The sequence below is a fragment of the Coloeus monedula genome (genome assembly GCF_965178545.1).
Source record: "Coloeus monedula genome assembly, chromosome: 6".
Lineage (NCBI taxonomy): Eukaryota > Metazoa > Chordata > Aves > Passeriformes > Corvidae > Coloeus > Coloeus monedula.
Genome location: NC_138786.1, coordinates 25,667,829 through 25,684,924, shown reverse-complemented (window position 1 = coordinate 25,684,924; position 17,096 = coordinate 25,667,829). Strand labels below are relative to the sequence as shown.

General features: G+C 43.2%; 1 protein-coding gene across 5 annotated transcripts in view; it reads right to left on the bottom strand.

Annotated features, from left to right (window-relative positions):
• Window positions 1-15,980, bottom strand: part of PHF21A (PHD finger protein 21A) — a 126,526-nt gene extending 110,546 nt beyond the window's left edge. For 4 of the 5 annotated variants that reach the window (XM_082284182.1, XM_082284179.1, XM_082284183.1 and 1 more), the window contains exon 1: window positions 15,556-15,980. The gene's annotated coding sequence lies outside the window, so the exon portion shown is untranslated. Of the gene's footprint in view, window positions 1-14,840; window positions 14,927-15,555 lie in introns of all 5 variants that reach the window. The other variant, XM_082284180.1, reaches the window with a different exon arrangement.
• Window positions 15,981-17,096: the final 1,116 nt, after the last annotated feature.

The window sequence follows — 17,096 nt, the reverse complement described above, 5'->3', positions numbered from 1 at the left end:
TCAATCTGTGGGAAACAGGGAAGTTTCATTTTCTAAAGCCCAAAATTACAACAGGTCTAGAAAACAAAGCAAGTGTCCAGTATATAACGCCTTCCAGTACTGCTGTAGGCAGTAAGACGAAGTTGAACATACCCAATAAGCTTATCATCCTTACCAGGAACATGGCAAGTATCAAGGATAAAAACATGCAAAAAACCCAGAAGCACCTTTATGAGCAGTTTCATGAACTCGCAGATACTGCCTCAATGAGATTATTGCTCATCTACACTGTTGAGAAAGCTGACCATGATCCAGTTTATATGAGAAAGATCCAGCTTACACCAGAAATCTCTTAAGTCACATAAAAAGACAAGAAAATAAGAATTTCAGGCTATGTTATTTTTTTCCCCTTCATCTCACATAGATGCTATTATAATTTTGTTATTTAAATAACCTTCTCCTTGCAGAATCACATAGGTTTGTTTGGGGTTCTTTCATTTTGTTTTTCAGGGGGAGTTATCATCTAGACCAGTAATAGCATTGAAATTGGTCCTGCTGAAAGTAAACAGCAACACAATGCCCTTGTCGTCCTAGAGATCATTTGTGCAAACTACACCAGCAACAACTAGCACTACAAACTAACAATTCAAAGAAATTGGCACTCTTATTGGTAGTTGGGAACTTTTGATTTACTAGATGTTTTCTCACTCCTTACTGACATAGGCTCAGTGTTGCAGGTTGAATTTGCTGATATTCCTGAGAGAAATACAAGAAGGTATAATAGTGTGTGTACTGAGTTTATTCATGCTTCAGTACGTCTGTTGATCATCCTTGGAACAACATTTCTCTTTTCTCCATCCCACCAGTAAACCCATCACACATGCATAATTTGTCTTCCTGATACATAACTCGGAAAGTTTTCTTCTCAAGTGCTCCATGTCTCATTGAGAGCAAACACTAGCATAGATAAAGTATAGAAGAGCTCCAAACAGTTCCTCTCAAATCTCATTCACATTTTCTGCTCCCAGTAAAAAACAAATGCTCATCCTCTTGCTCTCCTCTCAAGTTCAAGGTGAGTTTCTGCTCTTTTCCCATACCTACCCATACTTCTTCAACTATTACACAGGAAAACTCAGTTGATTCCCACTTATTCCAAAATACAGGTATTTTGATTCCTCTTCCTCCCTTCTCACACATTAGGTTGCATGGAGATGGAGGAACAACTGGACAACTGTACAGGTATCTCCAGATTTATGCCTATTTGCCTGCAATTCCAAGCCATTGATCTTAGTGACGATGAAGGCTGATCTTTCCAGTGCAATACGGTTCTCATGAAGTTGTGTACTTCTCATTTCCATGACACTTCCACACAAAGCAGAACTGCCTTCTTTTGCAATACAGAGAACAAGAATTAAAGTCTTCTCTCTAAAGAATGCAGTGCCAGCCAACAATGTCTGTTTGGATCTCAGGCCTTTAATGCCAAGGCAATACACCCTGCCCTGAGATTTATTTTACAAACATTTCATTAAGCAGTGGTGATGTACACGGGACTAATTGCACATGAACAGGAGAAGCATGCCAATCACTGAATTGTTAACACAAGAAGATACTCTCTGAAATTTCATTATACCCATCTATAAATCAAGACATGGCCAAAACAAGAATTCTACTTCACAGAAGTCACATTGCGGAGTATGAGACGCAGTAGTTATTTAAGCTGCCTTGTGTTTGGCCTTGAAGCTGTCTCCACAGTTACAGAGTAGAGATGTCACAACATACTAATAGTTCAGTAAAGACACTGTACTAACCCCCCTTACTGATGAAAGACAACTCCAGGCTTATGCAGAGCCAGTCTCAAAACATGAACAACTCTAACGAAACATTAGAGGGGCATATGCCAAAGTTTCTGTGTTCCACAAATATTCTAAGACACCAGCGGAGACCACCAGCAGTGCCACTAAGGGCTGTAGCTGGAGATACTCCAGAACAAGAGACATGCATTTAAAAGATCATGATTCAACGTCCCACCAGAACCCGAGCTTAACAACATGGGCAGTCACAGACACGGAGTTCTAAGCATGAGACTCACAGTTTTAAGTGAGCCATTTACAGTAAACACTGAGGCATATAACTAAAAAGGAGCCACACTTTTCATGTTCACATTGGAATATAGTGCCCTTATTATGCAGCACTAAGACCTAGTGGAAGCAACACTGGACCCAGACAGCTGGGGACAGATGCAGAAACTTGAGTATTGCCAACTCTGCTGATTTTTCACTTGGAAAAGGCATTTCTCCAAATTAACAGAACAAGGTATCTGTCCCTGAACAGTACTCACTTGGGAGGATTGAAGAATTCTGCTCACATAAGCTTTACACAAAATACTTTTAACAAGCGATTAAGACTTCAGCAGTGACGACACTCGTTACTCAGTGTTACTTTTGCTGTGCACTGAACCATTCCACCCAACTAGATCTGTAAAATCCTTTGTACCAGACTCAAAGTGTGACACAGAAACAGAGATGGTATGCAGTGAGGTTACTGGAATCTCATTCGCATGCAGGACATAAATAAGTACATTCAGGAGATATTTTAGAAACAATCACGCCTACATGATAACATGCTATTTCTTGTATTAATTGTAGTATATTACAACAGAGCTAGAAAGGTAGACAAAAAAAATTTCAACAGCAACAACCGTCACCACCACCTTTCTTCTCTTTTTTTCATGTTCTGAAGAACTTAACTTAGGACTGTTTTTTTGCACAAATGCTCACCCATGCAACTCAGATTGTACTGGATTTCAAATTCACATTTATTAATCATTATCTTCCCTATGTATCAGAAGGTCTCCCATCCCCATTCACCCTTTACTTTTCCTTCAACCCAAGATAACCTAAAAAAATATATCTAACACTCAAAAAAGAAAAAAAATGTACCCTATTTATTTTGTACAACCAGTTTTACAAGAATCTTACTTCCTTTCAGACAACACCACCCATACTTAATCAATATATTGGTTCTAGGCTCACTTTTGTTTACAACATAGCAACATTAAGGATATGAATGAAGCAGGCAGTTTTCTGGACTAAACACACAAGTGAAGGCCTCCATTCCTAGCTTAAGGTCTTCAATAAAATTACTGCAATGCAGAATAAACCAATTTCTCTCTCTGTCTCAATTTCTAATCCAAACATGGGAATAATGCAATTTACCAGACTGACCTGTTATCTTCTAAGTACAGCAGATTCTCAAATAATAACAAGCACACCTATACTCCAGTGAATAAACTATGCTGATTCACAACAGCAGATTGTCTGGGCCAAATTCCATGTTGTATTAACAAGTCAACAGGAAGCACTCCAAAATTACTACACTGATGTGCTCTGATCTTCCTTCCCCTACATGCCAGTCAGCTGGCACTCTCGCTGCTCCCTGTGCACAGGTATCAATCTCAAATTCTGTTTTTCTTTCCCCTTTTATTATATTCTCCCACCTTACCCCCAAAATCACTTTTTTTTTTCCCTTCTTTCTTCTCCTCAAAAGAACACAAATGGGAAATGTAGCATCCGGAGAATGGTATCTGTAGCTGGAGTAGTCACACTCAGTGTGGGAGTACTGATGGTAGTCACTAATCTGAAAGGAAGAATTCAAGTAACCATACACTTCCTAGCTCCTTTCTTCACAAAACCATGATTATTCAATACAAGTAAAACGATTTACACACTAGGTTACAAACATAACACTGAATCACTGGGCCAATCTAACATGGAATCACATAAGTATACAATTAGCATTTAACGGAAGAAAAGTGCAAGACTGCTGTACAATGGATGTAGACTTCAGCTACAAGAAAACAAAGCGTCCAAAACAGTTTTACTCACACTGATTGCCACAGATTTTTAACTGATTATTTACTTAAAGCTGGAAGAATAAGTTGTAGGTTTATCTAATTTTAGTGGCTACTATAAACAATGGAAAGGCATATCATTTTCAACCTTCACAATGCTGACAGAGTGAAAGGGCATCATGGAGCATGGTATGATTGCACTTTCTAAACAAAAGGATTGGCAGCTTTAAGAAGGCTGTTGTGGCAGCCAACTATTTTTATTCCGGGCCTGGGTGCTTCACCCAGAGGAAAAGGCAGTAACATGCTCCTGAGGGACACTCCTTCACATCCCCTCACACCAACATCATCACAATCTTCTCCTGCTCTCCTGGTATCCACTGATTCCCATCCATACAACAGCCCTAACTCCAACATTGTCCTAGAAGATGGAGCAAACCACCACGTGGCAAGAAGACTTACCACAACAGCAGAGACTAAGATGAGACAAAAGAGTGTGGAGCACTAAACTAGTACTGCCTATGCCAGTATGCATTTATATATGCCAATATGCAGTTGTATCAAGACCAACATTCACGCTACTGTGATATCAGTGTAGTGCCCATCATTGTGGAGACTGCTTTGCAAAGTTACTCTTTAAACAAATTCTGTTGCTTAAAAATTAATGCCCAGATTCTTAATGATGCTATTGGTGTACTAGAAAAGATGTTTAAACATATCTCTCTACACACAGACACATACACATACACACAAATCTCATGCACTCCTCTCATTACTTTGTCCTTACATATTCCTCCCCTTTCCATTTCAAGGACAGGGGGGGTTTTTTTCCCTTTTAAAATGCCTTTCAGAAAAATCACAGCTCCTATCAATTTAAACTCTGGTTATTATCTGGGGGGGGGTGGGGGGGGGGGTGGGGGGGTGGAGAGGAGGGAGGGGAAGCTATGAGGACCAGAAATAAAATCATACAATAAATGTTCTTGTATAAGTCCCCTTCTAATACAACTTCTGATCCCCAAGAAACCCATATGAGTCTCACTGCCTACTGGAATACCAAAGAGGTGCCATAAGTGAAAGATTAAAATGCATCCTGCATATCTGGGAATATGGAAAAATTATGTTTAAAAACACGCAGATAGTATTTAACTCCATTTCCCAATTTATGCAAGAGTAAAGAAATGGCAGGAGTTTCTGGTATACCTGACAGAAAAGTACAGACATGTCTAATATATAGTACTTTCTACACACAAACAGGGATTTAACAGATACATGTGCCCTCCTTTAATTTAAGTTTTCAGAAGTCTTAGAGTGAGATGGTCTATATACATGATGATGAAACCACCCAATATGTTAACAATGAATTTAATATAAGGAAAGAAACAGCATTTTTTAACAAAAACAAGCATGGGCACAGAAGTGTAGATTCAGTTAGCAAAAGGAAGCCGGAAAGAAGGTCCCAAATGGTGAGGAATTGTACAATTTTATCTTACTTCAGGAAGGAGCAAACTTAAGATCAGTATTTTTGCTCATGTAATTTTGTAGCAATGACAATGCCAATGCCCGAGGTATTCGCACTGTCACTGCCCTATGCCAAACTAATCAGCTCTGCAGCTGAGAAGATACTGTTAACCACAGCAGGGCACTAACCCGGCACCTGCATCTAACAGGCCAACACCACCAAGTTTTGACTGACTGCAAAGACAGCGGCTCATCACCACAGGAAAAAACATTTGATTACACTAAACATTACACAAGTTCATCAACAGTGAGGCATCAAAATATAATTCCTGCAAGAAGTAAGGTGGAAGAAGACTTTGTAAGTCTTATGGCAAGAAGAAACTGCCACTCAGGGATGAGAATTATGGGAAGGGAGGACATGTTCATGTTTATTTCAGAGGTTGACATTAAAAATAAAAGTAGAGCAGGTGATATATGCCAAATTGCAGGTGGAAAATGGAAACTAAGTCTCTGATTCTGAAACAAGTTTCATAGTGACAAATCTACTGACTTCAGCACAATTCTCTAAGACCACAAAATAAGAGGTATGGTGTGGTGGGATTCCTCCTTGAGAGAGGAACTGCAACTGACTCAAGGGCAGGTACCCAGCATTCAGAAACAACACAAACCTTGCTAGTGCTTCCCAATTTATTTCTGACCAGAATGTACTCTCTGAAAGGGTAAAAAGGGAAGCGCAGGTAGCCACATCCTTTCCATTTGGGGTCACTGACAAAAGCATCCTTAATACAGCAAATTCACGCTACACACAACAATAGATTTACATGATAAAGATGCTTATCAGAGACAATTACTGCAAGCTAAGCAGCAGTGAAATGGTATCTAGAGCTCCAGCTAGATGCAAATTACCGAACAGCTTCATTATTAGTAATATAGGCCATTGTAGTTGTTTTCTAGAGTTATGAAAAATGTTTGTTAGCTTGTTAATGAGGGTGGGGGATTGGATTTTTATTGCACTTTTAATTGTTTGGACTTTTTTTTTTTTTTTTAAGTCCATCACGAGTCAGGTTATTCAAATTTCAGACCAAATATCTCAATGGGGACAGTTTTGTCACACTAGCAAGAGGGATGGAGACAAAAAGTATTCCTCGGACACATCAAGGACTAATTTCTGGCTTTCATGTAAAATTTTGTCATGCTAGCAAATTAAGTAAAAGCCCTGAATAAATAGATTCCAAGCTCTTACAAAGCATTACAAGAGCTCAATATTAGTCACTTTTAAAAGGAATAGCCAAGACACTAGGAAACAAAGTACCCAGTGTGAGATCCCCCAGGGGTCAGCAGCAGCATCTTAAACAGGTGCCAGATTCTTCAAATTTTGTCCAGTGCTCCAGCCCTACAAAATCCACCTAAAACTATCTTTTTGGGGGAAAAGAATGAAATCCTGGTACTCTCCATACAACTGTGAAGTTTCTCATTGGCTTAAGCAGGACCACAATTTCTTCCCAGATCAGGACAGATTTGCTCTTATGAGATAAGAAGCACTTACAGAAATTTTTCTTTACAACTATGCATCAAACCCTTTTGTACATCCCTACTAGTCACATTCCTTATCTAGAATACCCTGATACATCAGCGTTAGGAAGGGCACTGTTGCAGGCTCTCTACAGAGGGTAAAACATCCCTGAAGGACAAGATACATCATCTTTCCACTACATATAGATTTATCGTGGTTTCTTCTCTTGCCTGTTGTGTAGGCCCAATCAGCCAATGAAAGGGAATTTCATCCTTGCACAGCAACAATGTCAGCCTCTATAATCATGTCAAGATACTAATAGTAACTATTTCAGCTAAGCGCATGTCCTGTCAGCAATTTGCTCCACCAGGGCTGTGAAGGGGCTGGGAACACTTAAAGAAAACTATATTACTGTTTCCCAAGTCCTTTACAATTACAGCATATGTAAGGTTTTCGAGGAATCTCTTCACCTTTTTGTATCAGTTTTAAACTGAGCATCAGCAACATACAGTGTGTACAATGTATCGGGGCTGACAAATACAATCCCTGCCTCAAGGAAGCTATTACCACCTAAAAATCTGTCATATAATCTGTACAGATAAAGGAGTGAGCAACTTTTTTTAGGCTTTGGGAGGTTTTTGCACAACTCTGAAGCACATGTGAATTCCAAATCTATAATGAGCAGAATTTCTGGACACTTACTAAAAGAAGAAGAATTTTGCCACACAGACCTAGATATTAGCTAATTATGGTGATTACAAAGAAGCTACTTTCCAACATTAGAAGCTTGGAGGTCTTAATCCTGCTGCTACTTATATAGGTTCTGATTTCAGGCATTCTGCAGGACTTAGTGTTAAATAACATGACTTCTTGCAAGACTGTAGCTCTAATTAATTTCTCCAAAAACATAAAACCAGTTTATTTCATATTGGCTGACACTTAAATATAAGCCTTTTTACGTTAATATCTCATACAAACTGAAGAACAAAGAAATTGACAGGAGTCAGTTAAAGTGAAGTATTCGCTCACTTGAAAATGAACTGCATTGTCCAAATCACGGCACACAAGATTACAGCAAATACTAAACTTGCTTCTGGATGAACAACCAAAATCAAATCAATGTCCATGTTAACCTCGGCAAATCTGAGAGTGTTGTGTGAGAACACACAATTCTTATGGGTATAAAAAAAGTACTCTGAAAAGTTGCTATTCCTCTGTCCCTACTTCAGAAACACTTCACATTCTTTGATGTGAGTCTGACGTGAGTTCAAGCGCAGCGGTCGGGACTAAACACACCTGACAAAAACTGCCAGATGTGCTCTGATTCTGGTTGCACTTGCCAGTACTTGTGCTTGTGACTCTGTGTCCCCTTGGGAACCAGCAATGGAGTCACTAGCCCCCACAGCAGGAACACAAACTGGGACCCCTGCTCTGATACACAAGATATATATATATATGCTATAGCTATATCATCACTCACTCTCAAGAAACACAGCAGAGAAGCGAGTTCTCATCAGGTAAAAACGCTGTTAAAACTCTCTTTTACTGTGTGAAAAGAAATCCACTGTGACCCACTGTCCTCCTGGCAACTGGAAAGGACAACATGGCTGCCATACTGCCAGCAACAGAAATTCCCTTCTGCCAAATGTTTCCATCCATAACATCACTTGAAAGATTAAAAATTCCCAGAATATCAAAAAAGATACTTGCAATCACAGATGAAGCAAGGTGTTAGTACAATTAATACATTCTTTGTACAAAAATGCGTAAGCAGTTGGAAGACTTCTTTCATGAACTGCTTTTGTCTAAATATATTACTCAACAATAAACCATCTTCGACTTGTAAATAAAAATACCTGACTGCACAGGCTTAAGTTGACCAACAAGAACTGCATAAGGTATCAAGGACTGTGTTTCTAGAACGTGATAGCATCTTTTACTCTTCACTCCAAATCCCCAACTTCTGCTCAAGAAAACTACAGGTCCCAGGATGCCTTAGAATAGCACAATCCTGGTAGGCCATTGCAATAAAAACACAGCACTGCACACTGGGGCCTGTAGTTTTCCATGAGCCACATTCTTACTCAAGATGAGACCAGATGTAGGCCATATTGCACACTTCCACAGGCCTGCAAACAACACACACACCGTACAAGGAGACTGCTGCTGGTAATCGTCAGGTAATTGATACCCAGTTCTCGTGTGTTGAAGCTAAGAAGCCAAAGATTTCTGCAGAAATAAGCATCAGTTAACCAAGAGTCCCTAAAGAATAATCAGCAGTTTGTCTACTTTCAAACACACACAGTTGGCTGTAGCTTTTTAACATCTTTTACTGAAGTGCAACAAGAATTTATGGGTTTTTTCTCCCAAGACTGCTACATTTAATAATATTAAAGAGTACTATTTTGAATAGCAACAGGAAAAGTATGTTTGGTGAGGGGCATATTCTCCTGTCCAGAATTCAGTTATCTGGAAACAAATTGCTCTCTCCCTCCGTTTCTACAATGTGCTGAAGCAAGGGCTTGCCTCGCTTCTGAAAAGAAGTGGCTCTTAGCTGAAAATTAAAGAGCTGTGTCTCAGCGTAGGCCTCAGAGAGGAATACGCTGTACTTCAGTAAAGGGAATGGCAGCTCCCCCTACCAGTCTGCTCTAAGAAGGTTTTAATCGAGGAAGGAAACAACCAGGGAACAAAATGAATAAGTCCTCCTTTTTTTTCCCCTCCCGCTTCCCTGAGCTCTGGATTATTATTATTAAAACAATTAAAAAACAATAATATGCATATAAAATTCCATCTAAGTACTTATATGCTTCCCCAGTCCTTGTAGTACAAGACAGTCTCTGCAGCATTTCCAGGCTAGCAGGCAGCACCTGCAAAAATATGCAAAAGAAAAAGGACCATGCAAAAGCAAAAGGCTGGGACAAGAGAAAGACAGCATCCCACTGCAAGAGAAAGAAATGGTGATGCTTCAGTCACCTGAAAGTCATCCTGATGCACTTCCCTATAGAGGCAAGAGGCCTCAGGAGCATCTAAAGGTTTTGTCAATACAGTAATGCTGTCCATAGGCCAGACAGCTGTTGCCATAGTTACTATCAGCCAGCTTATCAGAAAATAATTATTGCGATTACTCAGAAGTTTTGTTAAAATAATTTAAAGCTTCAATAGGATACCACTTGATCTCTTCAATTAACTGTTTGCAACTACGCTGCCTTTGGGATCCACACAGTTAACTTGGATCCACAGGGTTGAAGTGGAACAGGGGAAGGAATCAATGTTCCTTCTCCCTTTTGTACTGACAGCTTGTATTTCATAGGCAGAAACAAGGAAGCTGAACCACCCATAAGCCTGGCTGCTCTGCTGGAGTTCTCTCACAGGCCATTTTAAGAGTCACAGGCTCAAATCTGCCCTCATTTGTTTTAACCATTCACATATCCATACTGCAATTCAAGAAACACACCAGCTACGTTCTCAAAGCATACTTTTAATTACAAAGCATACTTTTAATTACGTGCAAAGGCAGAGTCCCTCACTTCAGAGGCAGGTGACACAACTTCTGTACCAAGTGAACTTACTCCTACAAGTGCAGTACTGTTGGGTGGAAGGGTGGAATCAGAAAACACACATTTTAAGAAATTGGACATTAAAAATGCATAGAAGCTGTATGAACGTGGCCTAGAACAGAGCTCACATGAAGCAGAGCCTCACTGCTTCTGTACCACTTATAGATGCATTCCCACCAGTAACAACAAACATTAGGCTTGGGCTGGGGGTCTGGGGATGGAGGCGGCACGTTTGTTTTGTGGTGTGTGGTTTTTTAAAGCATGCTTTGAGCATGAGTCTCTAATCAAAAGAGTGAGCATTGGTAATCATAGCAAACAAGAAATCTCAGGGAAGAGGGAACAAATAATAGGTCAAACCATCTAGACAAAGAGCTTTTAAGGCACAGGATACTTGATAACTCCATCAGAGATTAAAATGGTGTGAACAGTATACCATAAAATAAATGCTGCAGATAAGCCTGTATCAAGCAGCACATGTTTTCCCCAAAAACCTGGAATGATCGAAGTACTAAAACAAAAGGTTCTGTGGCAAGATTGGGGCTTTGTTAGGACAGTAGGGAGGGAAATCCTCTCAGACCAAAGAAAGGGACCTGTTAGAACTTTCTACAGCTATAAAAATGATTTTAGGGATGGGTGATTCTAACCACAAAGTCTGACTGCCATGCAAGTGCACCTTTCCTCAGCACTAAGTACTTTTTAAAAACTCTTTCAAATTCTGTACATTTTACAGCCATTCCATAAACTACACTTCACTTTTGTGAAGTTTTGACATAACAAAAGCAGAATCAAACAAATTTTAAATCGTATTTTAACGATTTTAGTCCAGAGAGGAACTTTGTAAAGTGCAGGAACCATAAAAACAAAAACTTATGAAAGAAACAAAGGAGCTCTTTCTTTTTTTTTTTTTAATGAGATTGTATTTGCCACAAGAAAAAAAAAAGGAAAGCAAAATGAGAAAATACAAAGTTGCACCCCCGCCCCCTCCAAATGTAAATAAAATTCTTTTTTGCCTGCATAATGCATATCTCTACCACCAGCACAAGCCAGACACTGGCTTTGTGCTATACTGAACATGAAATATTAATGTAAGATACCTATAAAAACTATCCTTCTATACCCTCTATTTACAGGGTACAGAAGTAAGTACAGCCCTTTGCATTCAGCAGACATCTCAAAACCCTTCTGCGCTCTGCCCCACCTTTCCACTATATGTTTTGTTCCTAAATAACCTTTGTGCTGTTAAAATACATCAGAAACAGGATGTGAGCTGCTTTCTGGCACAGAGTAATTGAACAAGGGCAATTCATGAACATACAGGAGCCAGGCCTTTTGTAGAGTCTTACACTTCTAGTATACAGCTACGCATGTGACTGCACAGTTGTGAGCATAAAGGGTGAAGGGGACAGTGAAGAAATATTATTAGAAGCTTAATAATAGGTTTTTAGCACTGCCCCTTCTACACAAGAAGCCTCTCCTGGTGGCGACGCTTTACACCTCACATCTCCATGAGATGGCTCTCCAAAAAGCAAAGCTCTACCACCCTATGAAGTTGTTTCTGGAGGATTTTAAACAAGTAAAACCAACAAACCTGAAACAACAGTAAAAAGGTTAGGGTCACCAACACGTGTTTCTCACATGACATTCATCTTGAGTTTCTGGTGTCTGTGCAAAATGCCAATAACACATGAAATAAGATAGTCCATCAAGGCTCCTTCAAACTGGACTAAAATAAAAGAGAAATTTCCATTGCAAACAATTTTCAGTAGTATCAATTCATTTGACCAAAGAAAGCTCTTCGTGGCTCTGAGAGTAAGGATAAAGGAACTGAACGGCTACAATGTGTTCATTATAAACAAACTGCATGAACAACTCAAGTGATAGCCAAGCTCACTATCAAGGCTTTCCAACTGCACACAGAATCATACAAATTTTAAAGGAGTCAATAAAATGAATCTTATTTTCTAAGAAAAGAGTCCAGGAAAATTGTGTCCTTTGTAAGGATCCACACCAAGATATTTTTAATTTTTTTTAAATAATAATTTCTACAGTGAAGTTTAATAGGCACACACAAAACCTCATCTCTTTAAAAAAAAAAAAAAAGTAAAGTTGGAATAAGAAATAGCTAGGCCCAATATTTGAAACACAGCTGAAGCTGAATGGCCTACAGTGAAGAGATATCTTTACAAAATCTAAACTTAAAGCAGAGATCTCACTGTTGAAGCCGGAAAACACAACAGCACTTTTTTCTAAGCAGCCTAGGTTTTAATTTCCTACCTTCACATTTTTTTTAAGTTCTTTGAATGAAAGTTTTTTTATTTTCATTCCCTAAAGGAAGAAAACCACTTTCAAATGCCTGCTTCCATCACCAAAACTAGTTCAGGATGCACATAGAGGAGAGCAAAGATTTAAGTTTCACGTAAAAGTCTTACTAAGACTAATGGCAAAACAATTACTAATAACAAAAGACTCCTCTATACAACATTTTGAATTATACAACGCGTTAGCTTCGCTAGTAAAATGAAAAATCACCAAAACCCATAATGGGATCCACTCCAAATTTCCTGTTGCTCAGGTCACTATGGCTAAAATCTTGGGATATGACATAGCTGACATCCATCTGGTGGGAAGCACTCTCAGTGAGCAAGCACCTACCTTCTGCTGGACAACAGGTCTCTTAAGACCTTGAAGACATACTCTATACATGCTACTACACAACATGAAATGAATGGATAGAGAAGCTGCTCCATAATCCCTCTGTATGAGCTCAAACCCCTAGCTGATATAACTCTCATAAAATAATCTCTCAACCATAGTGAAGATGAAAGTTTTAAAAACATCTGAGAATCTCATAATCTACTTTTTTAAATACAGTTTTCATTTACTGAGCTACAGAATTCCTTTCTAGAAAACAGTAATAAAAAATGCCCCCAAAGAAAGTTTCATTTAGCTATCGTGAAGCATGCACAGATATAAACAAAATTTCCAAAGACTGTGATCTTTCTCCTAAAGTATGATAATCAACTTATTTAACTAATATGGGTAGTTATGCATAATTTTATTTCTTTAAGATCCTGTTCTCAGTACTAATTTAATGAAACTATTTAATAAAAACTATAAAGTTATATTATACACAATCGCTAACAAATTTAATACTAAAGTTTTGGCATTACATGTTAACCTGGTCGAAGTAATGAATTTTAAGGGCTTTTTTTTTAACAAGGCTTTGAAATGCATGTCATTTTTTTCACATATGAAGCCTCAAAATAAGCCTCCCTTCATCAAAGTTGAACATTCCCCTGCTATGTAGCAGATCCAGCCTCACCAGCTAACTCCGGGAAATCACAGGAAAGCCAGAGGAAGCCGATTTACAAAACTGAAACTAAGCAGGTGTCTTCATTGTTAGAAGTGAGCACAATGAGGGGAAAAAAAAAAAAAAAAAAGTAAACAGACAGCCAAAATCCTTCTTATTTCTGATACCAGAAAATATACAGCTAAGCAAAATAGATGCATCTACCTACACATATGGGTGTACAGGAGTATCTATCCTTTAACCTGATAACTAGCAAGAGCACAAGAAAATTTCCCTGGCCCAAAGAAGCCTACCTCTTCCTCAAGCCCTGCCATTACAGAACGCTCATCCCCACCTGATTTCTCCATGCTCAGACCCACCGTACATCACAGTACACAACTTTCTCGTGACACGCACGTTATTACCCCCAGTGGGACATTTTTACATGCAGTCTTCACAGTGAACAAAAGTTCATTGTCAAGCTCAGTGCTTGGGCCCAAACAAATATCCAAGAGGATAGAAGGGGGAGAAAGGGAGAAAGTGCTCCTCTCTGCAATTATAAGATTTGCAGGCAATCACCGTTACTTACAATTAAAAAGTGGGAACAGGTGTAGTAGATATCATACTTTGATAGCTGAACAAAGAATATTACAGCACGTGACTGAAATGTGATGACATTTGTTCACCAATCGAAAACAAAAGCCACTCTCCAATGGCACTCTTTCCTCCACCCCCAAGAATTAGGAACTTAGAAATCTCTCCATATTGAAACACATCTGTTCATAGCCTCATTTTTTGACACTTGAGAAGAAGTTGAATGAAGAGCTCCATGCATTAATAAAATACGAATTCACCCAAAAAACCTCAGCGTACAAACCTATGAGCACCCACCAAACTACAGAGGTGGTTGAGGAGAAAGCTCTACCGACAGTGAAGCATGGAATAATAAAGAACAGGAAGAAACAAAACACACATCACCACTAAAAAAAAAAAAAAAAAAAGAGAGGGAAAAAAAATCCTGCAGGAAGGCAAGTGAAGAAAGGAAAGGAACATGCAAAAGAGGACTACACCAAATGGCAGAGTCCCACATACAGCCCCACTCCACCTACACGGGCGCAGGAGGGAGGGAAACAAATCAAAATAAAGAATTGTCCGTGCCCAATGCTGGGGCAGGCGTGGGCACCCCCGGCCCCGTACCTGTGCGGGAAGGGCAGCCCCAGGGCGAGGGGGGCAGGCCCGGCTCCGGAATAACAAGTTGCTGAAGAAACGGAATTTTCCCGGCGCTGCTCGGGCCACAAAGACGAATGAAAGGAAGGAGGGAAGAAAAAAAAAAAAAAAAAAAAAAAAAAAAAAAAAAAAAAAGAAAAACCGCAGCAGCGGATTTACTACGAATTATCCATCACCGAGAGCGGCATCATTTCCCAGATAATAATAAAACTTCCCCGACAGCATCGCGGCGAAGGACCCGACCGAGAGAAAAGGGCCTGGAAATAATCATCCTGAAGGAAACCGGAGGGGAGGGGATAAGCCTCCCTCCCCCACCCCATCCCCAGTGCAATGTGTCATCTCCTTCCCCTGCTCCTCCCCCCAACCCCAATGTGTCACCTCCTCCTTTTACCCCAAGTGTCACCCTCCTCCACCTCTCCCGCTCCCGCTCGCAAACTTCTGCCGGGGAGGCCGGGGGGCCGCCCCGGGACGCTCCGCTATTCCCCACCACCCCCCCGAGGGAGGGGCCGGGGGCCGCGGCGAAGTTGCTGCTCCTCATCGCCAAGTTGGCCGGAGAGTGCGGGGCGCGCCGGCGCCATCCCGGGGGGGAGAGGGGGGGACGGTGCCCGGGGGGCGCGGGGGGGGGGGAGGGGGGGGCAGGGAGGAAGAGGAGGAGGAGGCGAATCCGAAAGGTGGGATACTACACCCTGCTGGCGGCGGCGGTGCTGCTGCGGGCCGGCCGGGGTCCCCCTGGCAGGACCTCTCTGTGAGGGGGAGGACTCTTCTTCATAGGGGGAGGGTGCCGGCGCCGCCGCTCCTCTGGGCCTCCCTGTCCCCCTCTTCTGGGCGCCTCTCTCTCTCTCCTCCTCTCACTTTCTTTAAGCTAAGCGGGGAGTGGAAGATGGTAGGTTGTTCCCTTCTCCTCCTCCTCTTCGCTCGCTCTCGCCTCTGTGGGGTCCTTTTCCTTCCCCCTCTCCGCGGGGGGCTCCTCCTGCGGCGGGGAGGAGGGAGCGGGCGGGGAGGGCGGCACGAAGCCGGAGAGGCGCAGGAGGAGAGAAACTGTAACACAAAAACAAGCCGAGAAGCTGAACTCTTCTTCAATCCCATTCACCCGGCCCGGCCGCAGCACACCGCTCGCCGGGATCCCTCCGCCGCCGGCCTCCCTGCCTGCCTGCCTGCGGCGCGCTCCCGACACGCCGCCGCGCGCGCCCCCGCCCGCCCCGGCCCGGCCCGCCGCTGGAGACCCGCCGGGGGAGCGTGGACCGGAGAGCCCACGCCCACGCTCCCCCCTCCCCGGTGCGACGGCGGGGCACCGCCGGCCGGGCCCGGGCCAGGCCAGGGGGGTGAACCAGGAGGGCGGGCTCGGCGGCTTCTCCTGAGGGGGGACTACTTGACGTGTCGGTGCGGCGAATTTATTTCCCTTTGCCTAAGGAACGGGCTGTGCTGCGGCCCCCATTGCCTAGGGAAAAAGCCCGGATGTAAAGTGAGTGAAACTAAAGTAGAGTGAAGTAGGGCACCAAACTCTGCCGGAGCAGCGGCGCCGCCGGCCGCGGCCGCGGGGGGCACCGGGCGGCAGCACCGCCCCGCACCGCCGGTACCGGGCGGGTGTGAGGGCGCGGGAGCCGGGGAGAGCAGTGCGGGGGCGGCCGCGCGCCAGCCGAGACCCCCCCGCACCCCCCCAGACACACAGACACACAGACACACACACACACACACACACACACACAGACACACACACACACACACAGACACACACACACACACACACACACCACCCCTCCCCTCCGTCCCTCCCCGCGCCCACCCGGCCCGGCGCGCGGGGCTCGGCGGGGGCGGCGCGCGGGTGCGCGCGCGGGGCCGCGCGCAGGAAGCGAAGGGCGGGGGGGCGCGCGCGGGCGGGAGGAGCCGGCGCGCGGGGCCCTGCCGCGAGGGGCTCCGCACAGGAAGTTGATGCAACAGGGCCGCGGGGCGGGGGGGGGGGCGGCCGGGGGGCGCGCGCAGGAAGCGGCGGCGGCGGCGGGAGGGAGCGCGGGAGCGCGGCGGCCTCATCCCCGTGGATGAGGTGCGGATGCGCCACGGCCCGTTCGCCCGGGCCAAGAGCCGCCCTCCTTTCCTCCCTCCCTCCCTCCCTCCCCTCCCCGCATCGCCGGCCCTGCCATGTTATTCGCAGGAATAGCGCACCCGCTCGCCGCGCGGCCGGGCAGGGAGGGAGGGTGTTCCCTCCTCCACCTCGCCGTTCACGCAGCG